Source organism: Anabrus simplex, chromosome 1, assembly GCF_040414725.1.
Source record: "Anabrus simplex isolate iqAnaSimp1 chromosome 1, ASM4041472v1, whole genome shotgun sequence".
In the NCBI taxonomy this organism is placed as follows: domain Eukaryota; kingdom Metazoa; phylum Arthropoda; class Insecta; order Orthoptera; family Tettigoniidae; genus Anabrus; species Anabrus simplex.
Window position 1 is genome coordinate 1,061,768,845 of NC_090265.1, and position 13,031 is coordinate 1,061,781,875.

General features: G+C 38.5%; 1 protein-coding gene across 7 annotated transcripts in view; it reads left to right on the top strand.

The window, feature by feature from the left end:
• scrib (scribble) overlaps positions 1 to 13,031 on the top strand; it is an 884,084-nt gene that overhangs the window by 493,366 nt on the left and 377,687 nt on the right. The window lies entirely within an intron of this gene.

The window sequence follows — 13,031 nt, forward strand, 5'->3', positions numbered from 1 at the left end:
TATTCAGGAGAGTCTCTGAAGGAGTGTTTCGTTAAAAGCATCATCAAAATGATGAAGTTATTTAAAAGAAGGGAAAAGAAGACTAAAGTAAATCAAAAAGCCCGCATGAGTGAAGGGAATCTATTGCAATTAAAACAGGAATTTTTAGATGGAAGTTTAATGAAAAGTGAAGGTGATCTTGTGGCTATTACAGTCAACAATTCAAAGAAAAACTATGAAGTGGTTAATGAAAGCAATTCCAGTATGGGTTCTTTTGTTTCACAACAAGATTATCACAAGCTAGGCCAGGGCATTGAAATTCAAGCAGTCTCTGACTTGGTTGTGTTAGATGATGTGCCTAAATCAAGATTAGTGGAATATCACAAAGAATTTCAATCCGATAGTGTCAGTGATTCAGAAGTAGATCATAAAAAGGCAAGAAAAGTAAAATCTGTTAAGGAACCAAAAGAAGATTATTCTGCAATTAATGAAAAGAAATTTAAATCAAAAAAGGGTGTCCGGATATGGAGTACAGGTATGTAGTATTATTATTATTACTACTAGGTTTAAAATGAGTTGTTTCATGCACTGTATAGTACCAAGGAGGCACCTCTTCATACCTGTAATACAATTATGTCAGTGTTAATGCCGTAACTTCATAGTCTAAGTAGCAGAGCTTCTTTTATTAAACACATTTGAAGCTCTCTCCAATATCTGTTCTCTTTATGCTGTCATTTATGTGCTCATGATATTTTCTGAGTTGATTTCACACCTACAGTCCTCTATACACTAACGAGAAAAAAGAAAGTAGATCACTGCATAACAATTGAATAGGAAACAAACATCAACATACATAAATGGCTTCCATTTACGGAGGTTTTGTAAGTTAAGAAACATGTATTCAACAGTTTTAGAGATAAGAGATAAGAGGTCGTAAATTCCACTTCACTTCATGATCTGCTTTAAAACCTAATTGCTAGATGCAGGCAATAAAATCTTTCAAGTTTTAAAATCTTTTGCGATACCAGAGTAAAAGCTGTTGATGATGTTACATACTTATTAATGGTATTGATCGTGCAATAAAGAAAACAAATGACCGAGCGAATAAAGAAACAGGATTCCAGATGTGACATCCTAGACTTTACATTTATGTAACTGTTTCTTTGAATTATATGTTATATTTCAAGTAAGAAATCTTTCTTCCCCTTCCTTTACTGGAAAACGTAAGTAATGCATTGAATATCCTACTCATGGCAAAAAGGTGTACTGCATCTTATTACATTGAGTTTCTTTGCGTCATGAAACGTTCCGTTCTACCTCAACTAGATGTCACTAATCCTAGCTCCTGGCTAAGATGGAAAAGGGTATTTTTTAATTGTATGCTATAGCGAAAGGAATCAGACTGGGAAAGAAAAAAGACCTTATTGCTGCACTGTGTTGGTTTGGAGTTACAGAACATTTACCACTCTCTCCCAGAATGTAACGTTATGCCTTCTATTACACTCTTAGGAAACCTTAAGATGGAGGAGAAAGCTGTCTATGAATTACTTGCAAAGAGTTTGGATGAATACTTTTTACTAAAAAATGTTGTTTATGAATGCGATATTTTTCACAAAATGGTTCAAAAATCAGATGACAATCTTGTTCTTCTGAGGTCTCAAGCCAAGTATTGTGATTTTGTGGGTGAACATGATCGACTTCGGGATCATTTGATAATGACATGTACATCAGAAGAATTTTGTAATTTCGTGTGACTATTTCTAGTCTGGTGCAGCCCTTGTAAAGTAGACGAGGATGGGCAGCATCTGGTGTGTGTAGGAAACTGGGTGTTATTGTAGTGGAGGATAGTGTTGTGTGAGTTGCAGGGATGTTGGGGACTGTACAAACACTTAGACCTCAAGCCTGAGGAATTGACCATTTAAGGTTAAAATCTTCGACCTGGCTGGGAATCGAACCTGGGGTCCTCTGAACCAACGAGCACTGCACTGACCATTCAGCCAAGGAGCTGGACATCAGAAGAATTAAAGAAATTCAACAAAAATTTTCTTTTACACTACAAAATATTATTGATTTTGGCAAATCTCTTGAAGCTTTTGAAACACTTACTATGCAGCTGAGATGAGATAAGTCACTACCCAATGATCCATTTCTAAACAGTTTGTTCATAAGTTACTTACAATTTCAGGAAAATAGTATAAAAGAGCACCTAATTGACAATCTAAATAATTCCAATTGGACGGATGATCCGGTATGCCTAGCTATCCACAAGAGGTGTGCAAAACTTAAGGGTAAAAATCATTTGGTAGAAGTTTGCTTAACAAAAGTTGCAGAAGGTCGAACTCATGTCACTATAAGGACAAAAAATTAAACCTCTTAGAGCTCTGGAAACTAGTAAGAATTGCTGACTGAGGATGATGATACTCATTCCTTTAACAGCAGCCTATCATGCTCTCATATTTATTGCTAGAGTTTTAAAAATATGTTTGATGGTACACACAAGGTAACACCCTTGTAGTTTGCAGTGTTGGAGGTGTGACTAAAGTAATACGGATTGACTCCTGCATGGTAATTGATGCTAAAACCTAGAAAGAGCTAGACAGGATCAGAATTACTGTAGCTCCTAGTCTCAGGGATGCTGAAAGAAAGCTGTATGTTTAGGGTGGAGCATTAGCACTGGGTGTAATTTGCAAATTCAAGTGTGATATTAAAATAGATGAGACATGTAAACACAACACTGTTTATGTAATCAAAGGGCAAGGAGAATCTGTCTTAGGAAAATAATTTGCTGAGAGGCTGTGGGTTTTAAAAGTTGGTATGTTTGTTCAGGCTTTGTCTGTGAATAAAATACAGGTAGATCCAAACAAAATGTCTGTCCATTTACCATACCACTTTCATCCGTCGCAATTGGAAAAAAAATAATGCCGTAGTTACATAGTTACTGAAGGATGGCATTACAGAACCTGTATCAGGACTAGTTGCATGGTGTTATCGGATTGTTCCTGTTGTCAAAAGTACGGGTGATATCTGCTTGTGGATTGACTACTGCTGCTTGAACAAGGCAGTACTTCTGGAAGAAACATCCTATACATGTGCTTGAAGACTGTACCTCTGAACTGATGTTTCTAAGTATTTTTCTAAAATTGATGTCTCGAATGCATTTGAACTAGTGCCTTCCAGCAAACCTTTCACAGCATTTCTAGCTCCTAACAGTATATACCAATTCACTAGACTTCTGTTTGGACTGAAGATAGCTCCTGATGATCATCACATTTTTTGGCACTCTGAGGATTCAGAGTTTACCCCGGACACAGTATCCTGCCACTACCATGAACCACATAGCAAACTTTTCTTTGTTTTCCTTGACGAAGTTTGAGTGCCCCTTTTGGCCTTTTGGGCGAGAGTAAATTGCCCGGGGCAATCAATCAATCAGTCAATACTGATCTGCATTTAGGGCAGTCGCCCAGGTGGCAGATTCCCTATCTGTTGCTTTCCTAGCCTTTTCCGAAATGATTTCAAAGAAATTGGAAATTTATTGAAGATCTCCCTTGGTAAGTTATTCCAGTCCCTAACTCCCCTTCCTATAAATGAATATTTGCCCCAGTTTGTCCTCTTGAATTCCAACTTTATCTTCATATTGTGATCATTCCTACTTTTATAAACGCCATTCAAACTTATTCGTCTACTAATGTCATTCCACGCCATCTCTCCGCTGACAGCTCGGAACATACCACTTAGTCGAGCAGCTCTTCTTCTTTCTCTCAATTCTTCCCAACCCAAATATTGCAACATTTTTGTAACGCTACTCTTTTGTCGGAAATTACCCAGAACAAATCGAGCTGCTTTTCTTTGGATTTTTTCCAGTTCTTGAATCAGGTAATCCTGGTGAGGGTCCCATACACTGGAACCATACTCTAGTTGGGGTCTTACCAGAGACTTATATGCCCTCTCCTTTACATTCTTACTACAACCCCTAAACACCCTCATAACCATGTGCAGAGATCTGTACCCTTTATTTACAATCTCATTTATGTGATTACCCCAATGAAGATCTTTCCTTATATTAACACCTAGATACTTACAATGATCCCCAAAAGGAACTTTCACCCCATCAACGCAGTAATTAAAACTGAGAGGACTTTTCCTATTTGTGAAACTCACAACCTGACTTTTAACCCCGTTTATCAACATAACATTGCCTGCTGTCCATTTCACAACATTTTCAAGGTCACGTTGCGGGGCTTGTTGGTGTCATCTAAATAAACCAAATATTCATCCAGGGTAACAACTGACTGCCATTTATCCCCTGCTAGGTAGGTTTTGTACAATTTTCTGGCATTAGTGAACCGTTCTTTAACGTCCCTTACTTTTAAAGCATGTCCACGTGCCTTATGCTGCTGTACCAGGTTCAGGTCTTCTGTAATTATACGGTAGACTGTTCCTTTAGATGTGCTTGTGTGGCTCGCAAGGTGTCTTTGAGTTGGTAGATTTTCCTTCAAGACAGCTGCTTTTACCTTCTTAATGATGTCCGGAGTCCTGGAGGGTCGAACTCTATTCTGCGGCAGTTTTTTCGAAGTTGTTGTTTCTGGCGGAAAACCATTTTCATGTAATTTTATCACATTGCCTACAGATGACTTACTAGTGTTGAGACCTTTCATTTTACACTCTTGTACAATCCTCGATAATGAGAAATTACCATTGGAAAGGCCAACAATGTAGCCTTGCCATATATCTGCAATTCGGCAGGCCATGTGGTAACAGTGGTAGGATATGACTCTATGTGGCACTTCTCTAAATCACACTGAACAGACAGAACAGAAAAAATGACATGCAACTGCTTCCAGGAACGACACGTGAGCTGAAGGTCGCGTACTTTATTAACTGGGGCAACCCTCCGTATTGAGTATTTGCAAGGGTTGTTTTGTTTTCTTGTTTTCGCACCAACAACATCAATCTATAATTGACGGCTTAAGAAATTTTTGCCTATGTTGGAAGACACTGGTTTTAAATTGAACACAAAAATGTGTGTTTTTGGAACATGTTAAGAAATATAACATTTATTGAAAATTTGTTGTGATCCACATTTTTTATCAGTCAGTTTATATATATTACAAGCACAAGTTTCCATGGGCACTCAGTTCTTTAGTCCTCAGAGTGTAGGTTTCTATCAACTTAGTACGTAGAGCTAACTAAGACACTGGTGTCTTGTACTGTTCATAGATAAATCCCCTTTCATGTTATATCATTCAAATGGTCGTCTGGAAGTCTGGATGAGACGTTGGGAGCGATTTCATCTGACAGCTATGCAGTCTACCATTACTTATGGTGGTGGATCTGTTATAGTGTGAACAGGCACGTAAACAGATCTCCTGATCATTTGCCATGGATCCTTTACTGCTCGCTGGTACATTGTCAAGATCTTTGAGCCACATGTGATTTCTCACATGAGGCAACTTGAAAACACAGTATTTATGCATGACATTACTAGAGTGCATGATGTCAACATAAATTAATAAGTTACAAGATTGTGAGCAACTGCAAAATGACCTCGATAATATTATGAGATCGACAGCAGGCAATGGAATGATACTAAACAGGGTTAAAAGAAAGGTTATGAATTTCACAAATAGGAAAAGTCCTCTCAGTTTTAATTACTGGGTTGTTCCTTTTGGCGATCATTGTAAGTATTTAGGTGTTAATATAAGAAAGATCTTCAGTGGGGTAATCATGTAAAATGGGTTTTTAAATAAAGGGTACAGATCTCGGCACATGGTTATGAGGGTGTTTCGGGGTTGTAGTAAGGATGTGAAGGAGAGGGCATATAAGTAAGTCTCTGGTAAGCCCAACTAGAGTATGGTTTGAGTTTAGGGGACCCTTACCAGGATTACTTGCTTCAAGAACTGGAAAAAATCTGAAGAAAAGCAGTTCGATTTGTTCTGGATGATTTCTGAAAAAAGAGTAGCATTACAAATATGTTGCAAAGTATGGATTGGTAAGACTTGGGAGAAAGGAGACGAGCTGATCAACTGAGTGGTATGTAAATGTTGATTCCCATAGGGAACCTGAAATATTTGTCCTGAATTAGTAAAAGTGTCCAATAAGTGATATGTTCCAAGCTGTCAGTGGAGAGATGGGGTAAAATGACATTAGTAGACAAATAAGTTTGAGTGGTGTCTTTAAAAGTAGGAAAGATCACAATATGAAGATAAAGTTGAAATTCAAGAGGACAAATTGGGGCAAATATTCATTTATAAGACGGGGACTTATGGATTGGAATAACTTACCACTGGAGATGTTCAATAAATTTCCAATTTCTTTGCAATCATTTAAGATAAGGCTAGTAAAACAACAGATAAGGAATCTGCCACCTGGGCGACTGCCCTAAATGCAGATCAGTATGATTGATTGATTGATTGAACATCCTTTGGAAATTCCTACAAGAGCATGACTTGCAACAAATGGAACGACCATAGAGAAGTCCTGACTTGAATCCGATTTAACACGTCTCTGAACAAGTAATTCTCAACCCCAAACACTACAAGCCCTTGAGATACCCATTTAGGCGAGAGAGAATGTTTGCCTCAGCTGAATGTACGGCACCTTGTTTGACACATGAGAGGGCGTTGTGAAGCTGTTATCCATGCAAGGGATGGCAATACTCCTTATTCACCATCATCACCATTCATCATTTTACAGTTCCAATTTTCCAGGTAATGTTATTCCACTCTGTCTTACTGAGATACTTTCTGTTATTAATGACGTCCTCTAGTGTCCTTCCCCGCTTTGCAAGATCCATCTTTATGTTGTCCTAGTGAATTTTCCTGCTACGAGCCTCTCCAAGTTGACATAAGCTCTCCTTGTTGGCTTCATCGTCATTACATGCCCAACCACCCTTAAATGCCAACAAAAACAAAGCTAGGGGCCGATGACCTTCATCATAAAAAACACAGCTACTGGGCAAGTTGGCCATGTGGTTAGGGGCGCCCAGCTGTTAGCTTGCATCCGAGAGATAGTGGGTTCGAGCCCCGCTGTCGGCAGCCGTGAAGATGGTTTTCCATGGTTTCCCCTTTTTACACCAGGCAAATGCTGGAGCTCATGAGCTCATGAGATTGCCACTGGTGGTTCACAAAATACGGCGTGTCTCTAAAACTGTTATAACACGCAAAATGACTTTGACGAAGGGGTTTCATGTGAAAAACGTTGTTTTTATAAATACACAATGCCGTCTTTTAGGGAATGCAGTGCAAAATACAAAGCAAATTCTGAGATGTACATTTTTTTAATCGTGTACCACCAGTGGCGCATGTCAGAATGAATGTGTGAAGCGTGTATACAACATTATATGAAATCTTACCTTATAAAAGAAGCCAGAAGTGTCGTGGGTTGTACAGGTATTGTATCTGGTAACCACATTCTGGCTGACGCAAGAGAGTTCTGCCACTGTAATGTTTCTGATTTCATTTGAAATATTTTCTGTCACTTCCTCCAATGTGTGAGAATTTGTTCCATACACTTTTTCTTTCAGTTTACGCCGCAAGTAAAAATCATGCACTGTTAGATACGGAGAACGAGGGGGAAATATACCAGTACTGATCACTCTGCAAACACTTCTAGATTGTAAGAAAGGAAATCTTTTGCTGTATGAGCAGGGGCTGAATCTTGTTGAAACCACCCTTGCAATTTTTCTTCTTCTGTTAACTGATGGAAGAACCCAATTGAGAAAAAAACTTTGTTTATCCACCTGTTCAATACTATATAATTCAATCTACGAGATTGATACAAGTTACATCAACCTTGTAGCATGTTTCAAATCTTTTGGGTCATATTCAGTATATTATAGCATGTTTCAAATCTTTTGGGTCATCGTCGGTATATTACAATAAGACTAACGTTATAAAGAACTTGATTACAAAATCCTAATTTCAGGAGTTAAAAACTCCAGTGCACGAATTGTGATGTGAGCTATATTGGTCAGACTGGCAGAAGCTGTTTAATTCGGTATCAGGAACACTTCCAACGCCCAAAAGCATAAAAGATTCTCTGCAATGAGCCAACAAATGGTTGAATACAGACATTCTGTTTCATCAATAGAGAAGGACATGAAAATTTCACACCAAGCTAATAAAAGCAAACTCAATTTATATATCGACATAGATAAAAAAAACCTACTTACAATTTGATTCAAAACAAGCATAAAATCAACATCTTGGTAGAAGTTTTAAGTTCAAATCACGCATATCTTAACCTCTTCCTCCCCCTCCATACAACACGGACTCCTCCTTACTTCCCCTTCCCTTGATACCAGCATTACATGGTCTGTTTCAACTTCTATTCCATTGCGAGCTACGGCTCTCACTGGCACTATCGCACACGCAACTCCACCAGACCATGAGGTGAAGGAACTTCGTCATCAAATGTTCCTTTGCGTCAAATCTCAGTTCCTCTTTAAGAACAAATTTATTTCTTTATTTTTAGGCATTACTTTATGGAATATTGGCCCTTACCACTTTTAGAAGATTAGTCACCATATAACACTACAGTCAGGATTTGACAGTAGTATTAGGATCAACATCTAAACAAGGAACATTAACTCATATTATTAGAATTCGAGAATATACGTCTTAAGATTTAAGCAATACTACGCTATTGCGTTCTCAGTTTTTACTACATTAGTCAGTGACATGGTTTTTAACAAACAATGTATTTTAGCAACAGAACCGTAAATAACTTTTGTAAGGAAAAATGTTCTCAGTTCATCATATTACTGATTCATCTAATGTCTTAAAATCTCAGCTATAGACACTGAACACTATAGATCTCCAGAGGTGAATGTTTATTCTTAAAAAACCATAAGGTTATAAGTGTACAACCCAAAAGGGTTGAAACATTTTTATAATGTTGATTTAACTTGTATCGATCTCATAGATTGAATTGTATAGTACTGTCTGACGTACCTGTGCTTCCCTACGTAATTCTACACTGTATGCAGAATTCTAGGTTAAGTAGTATACATATTGTGGGGAAAATTGTATTAAATTGCATAGTTCTTAAAGTTACCCCCGAAACGCGGCAGGAAAGTCCCCATACGTCTTTTCTCATGTGAATTGTAATGGCAGGCCATCTTGCCTACTATCAGTCACAATCAAGTTGGACAGTTTTCATTATAATGGCAGGCACTCACTTGCCACCTGCCTTTTTATCCTCAGAAATACTGTTTTTATGGTTTTCCCAACTGAAGTCAACGTATGTCATTACTAGAGCCCAGATTTCCATGCACTATCAAATCTCAAAATATGCATGCATTCATGCACTATCATATAGCAAAACATGCACAGTAAACTGGAAATTATGCACTATCGAAATTCAGTTCCTCTTGAAACATTGTATAACTAATTTCTTGAAATTGTCTTGATTGAAGTTAATCCGTTCTCAAGGATGGAAAATGATTTTTTTCTACGTCACAAGAAATGAAATGTGCATACTTCAATGAAAAATATTGGGACCAAGTGAAGTCAAATTGTACGTCTTTTCATTTTCACCACAATACGTTGTATATAAGTTTGATGAATTCAAAATCAGGATTTGAGCAGATCACTTTGTACAACCTATATCTTAGCTACCGCAGCTACTTCTCCATGCGATGGTGGCAGACACATTATATAACTGGTAATGATTGCCTGCTGCAGTAACAAAGACGAGTGAAGAGTGAGAGTTCCGGATAGGAAAATCCAGGATAACGGTGGAAGACGGTTCAGTGCAAAACCAAGGTTAAGCTGCTAGCTCAGTAACGTGGCTTCACAGAAGTGCGATACAAGCTTGGCTTTGTTCATCTAACATAGATGAAAAATGAGCCGACAATTAGTAATGCACAATTTAGGGTTTGATTTATACCAGTGTATAACTGGGACACCTTATTTCTAAGAATTACAGACATCGATGTGGGGGCTTCAAACTTACATCAACGTTTACTCAAGCTAGAGATAAGAAAGTGCTTGGTTAATTGTATTATAGGACCTCTACCTTGTGTACTAACTTTCGCTGTCACATAGGATGCCAGGAATACATTCTCTCCATCTCTCAGTAATAGAAATGCTGTACAACGTGGAAAAATGGTCCCAAATTCTGCAAACCAACATTCATTAAAGGCACTACCATGCAAGTTTACATTATATATGCACCAAAATCACAACAAAATTCATATTTTGTAATATTAAAGGCCCAAATATTCGCTATTAAATCCAAAATCTTCAAAATATGCATTATGCATAAATTTTCTCCTAAAAAAGGCCAAAACATGCAAACATGCAGGGAAAAAGAATGGTTATTTGAAATCGTTAAGCCATAAAAGGAATATTTGCAAAGTTTGAGAAGTGTAAACAGCTTACTGTATATAAAAACTTGCATTTGCATGGAAATCCGGGCTGTAGTCATTGCAATGACGTAAATAGGATTGTCGTGATTAAAAGCAATGCTACCATATGAAATAGTTGATCAAATGAAAAACCGCGCATTTTCTCACTTTCAATGAACGGTGCTATGTTGCTCATCCAACAGTCCAAAGTTCCAGAGCTGGAATAACCAGACTGCAGACAACCGTGAACACTCCTCTGCCATTATTCTGTTAAGTGTGCACACTGCTCATTCCAATCAGCGCTTTAGAGTAGGAATCGAATAGCTGGAATACTATGATGGACCAGTATGTTACGTACCAGTAATATCAGAAAATTTATGAACTAGAGGAATGGCATGCTAAAGAAGAGAGTTATCTAACTCTCCAGTTAATTCCGCCAATGTTCAGGCAGGCTGTTATACTCGGTACTCAGCAGTAATTCCATATATCAGAGATAAGTGGCAGATGAAGACACAAAGCACATCACAACAAACGATGGTCAATGTAATGTTATTGTTGATCAATTTTATGAGCTTTCTATATTGTAGGCCTTCATGTTTATTTTCTTCCTACTCTTTGATATTAGGGCATCTAATGTAAAGTGAGTCGTCCTTCCTTCCTTGACCCCCTCTTGTTCAACTACTATTGTTGTGGTGGTGGTTGTTTGTTTGAGTCATCGGTCATACTTTGGTTTGATGCAGCTGTCCATGTCACTCTATCCTGTGCCAACCTTTCCATTTCTATGTAACTACTGCAATCAGTTGATTACTACTGATCTGCATTTGGGGCAGTAGCCCAGGTGGCAGATTCCCTATCTGTTGTTGTCTTCCTAGCCTTTTTTTAAATGATTGCAAAGAAAGTGGAAAATAATTGAACATCTCTTTTGGTAAGTTATTCCAATCCCTAACTCCCCTTCCTATAAATGAATATTTACCCCAATTTTTGTCCTCTTGAATAGGGAACATGCATAATTTTCAAAAATATTTTTTTTGAAAAGTACACCAATGAAATAGTACGTAAACATATTACAATGGGGTAAGTTGCCTTGTTTTCTACCATTAAAAAAATGTTCAAAACTGCTTTTCCGCAAGGCGAGTGAAACGGCCTCTGACGTAAACGGCGCGCTGTGACGTCATGATCCAGTACCGCATGCAGCTCTACCAGCCATTGAAAATCAGCCGTTACTAAAAGCTGATTATTTATTATTCGTGATTGCGAATAACTTCAAAATGACAGAAGAAAGGTTCAAAACAGCACAGTCAGACAATCTATCACGTGTAGATGTCATCATTCTTGAAAAATAGTGACTTTTGTGGCCGCAGAAATTCGCGGATAAAAAGCAAGTTTGTAAGTGGCATCTTTTATATATATATGTGCAAAGTATTGTAACTCATATTCTTAGGATAACATCGAACCTGGATAGAAATCACATCACTTTCAACATTTCCTTCTAGACTGATTCCCATATTAAAGAATAACATTACATTTTCGGGCTTTCAGCATTAATAAAGTAAGAAATCGGATTTCAGCACTAACATAAACATATATGTAGCATTATAGTACTAGTCCGTCTCTGTGGTGCAGTGGTTAATGTGATCAGCTGCCACCCCCGGAGGCCTGGTTTCGATTCCCGGCTCCGCCATGTAAGTTGAAAACAAATAGTACGAGGGCTGGATCGGTGTCTGCTCAGCCTCGGGAGGTCAACTGAGTAGAGGGGTTTTGAATCCCACCTCAGCCATCCTCGAAGTGGTTTCTCGTATTTTCCCACTTCTCCTCCAGGCACCTAAGGCCACGGCCGTTTTTCTTCCCTCTTCCTTGTCTATCCCTTCCGATCTTCCCATCCTCCAACAAGGCCCCTGTTGAGCATAGCAGGTGAGGCCGTCTGGGCGAGGTAATGACCCTCCTCACCAGTTGTATCATCATGCCCAAAGTCTCACACTCCAGGACACTGCCCTTGAAGCGGTAGAAGTGAAATCCCTTGCTGAGTGCGAGGGAAAAACCAAACCTGAAGGATAAACTGATTAAGAAAGAAAGAAAGAAAGATCATAGTACTATAGGTCTATAATCTATCATTCCCGAAAAAATATATATTTTTGGTTGGGGCAACTGGCCTACCCACTTCCAGGGCCCATGAAAGAGAAACATTAAATATCTTGGTGGAGGGAAAAAGTTAAACATGATAAAGATAAAGATAAATATGACTTCATCTAGTTTTCACAAATCGGGCTGAGTGGTTCAGACGGTTGAGGTGTTGGCCTTCTGACCCCAACTTGGCAGGTTCGATCCTGGTTCAGTCCGGTGGTAGTTGAAGGTGCTCAAATACGTCAGCCTCGTGTCGGTAGATTTACTGGCATGTAAAAGAACTCCTGCAGGACTAAATTCCTGCACATCGGTGTCTCCAAAAACCGTAGAAGTAGTTAGCGGGCGTAATGCCAATAACATTAATTACACTTGGCTTTTAACAAGCTGAGCATATCACGCAAGAAAAGTGTCTTGGTGATATTTCAGTCGTTCAATTGCTTTACATCGCACAGTCACAGATAGGTCTTATGGTGACGATGGGACAGGAAAGGCCTAGGAATGCGAAGAAAGCGGCCGTGGCCTTAATTAAGGTACAGCCCCAATATTTGCCTGGTGTGAAACTGGGAAACTACGGAAAACCATC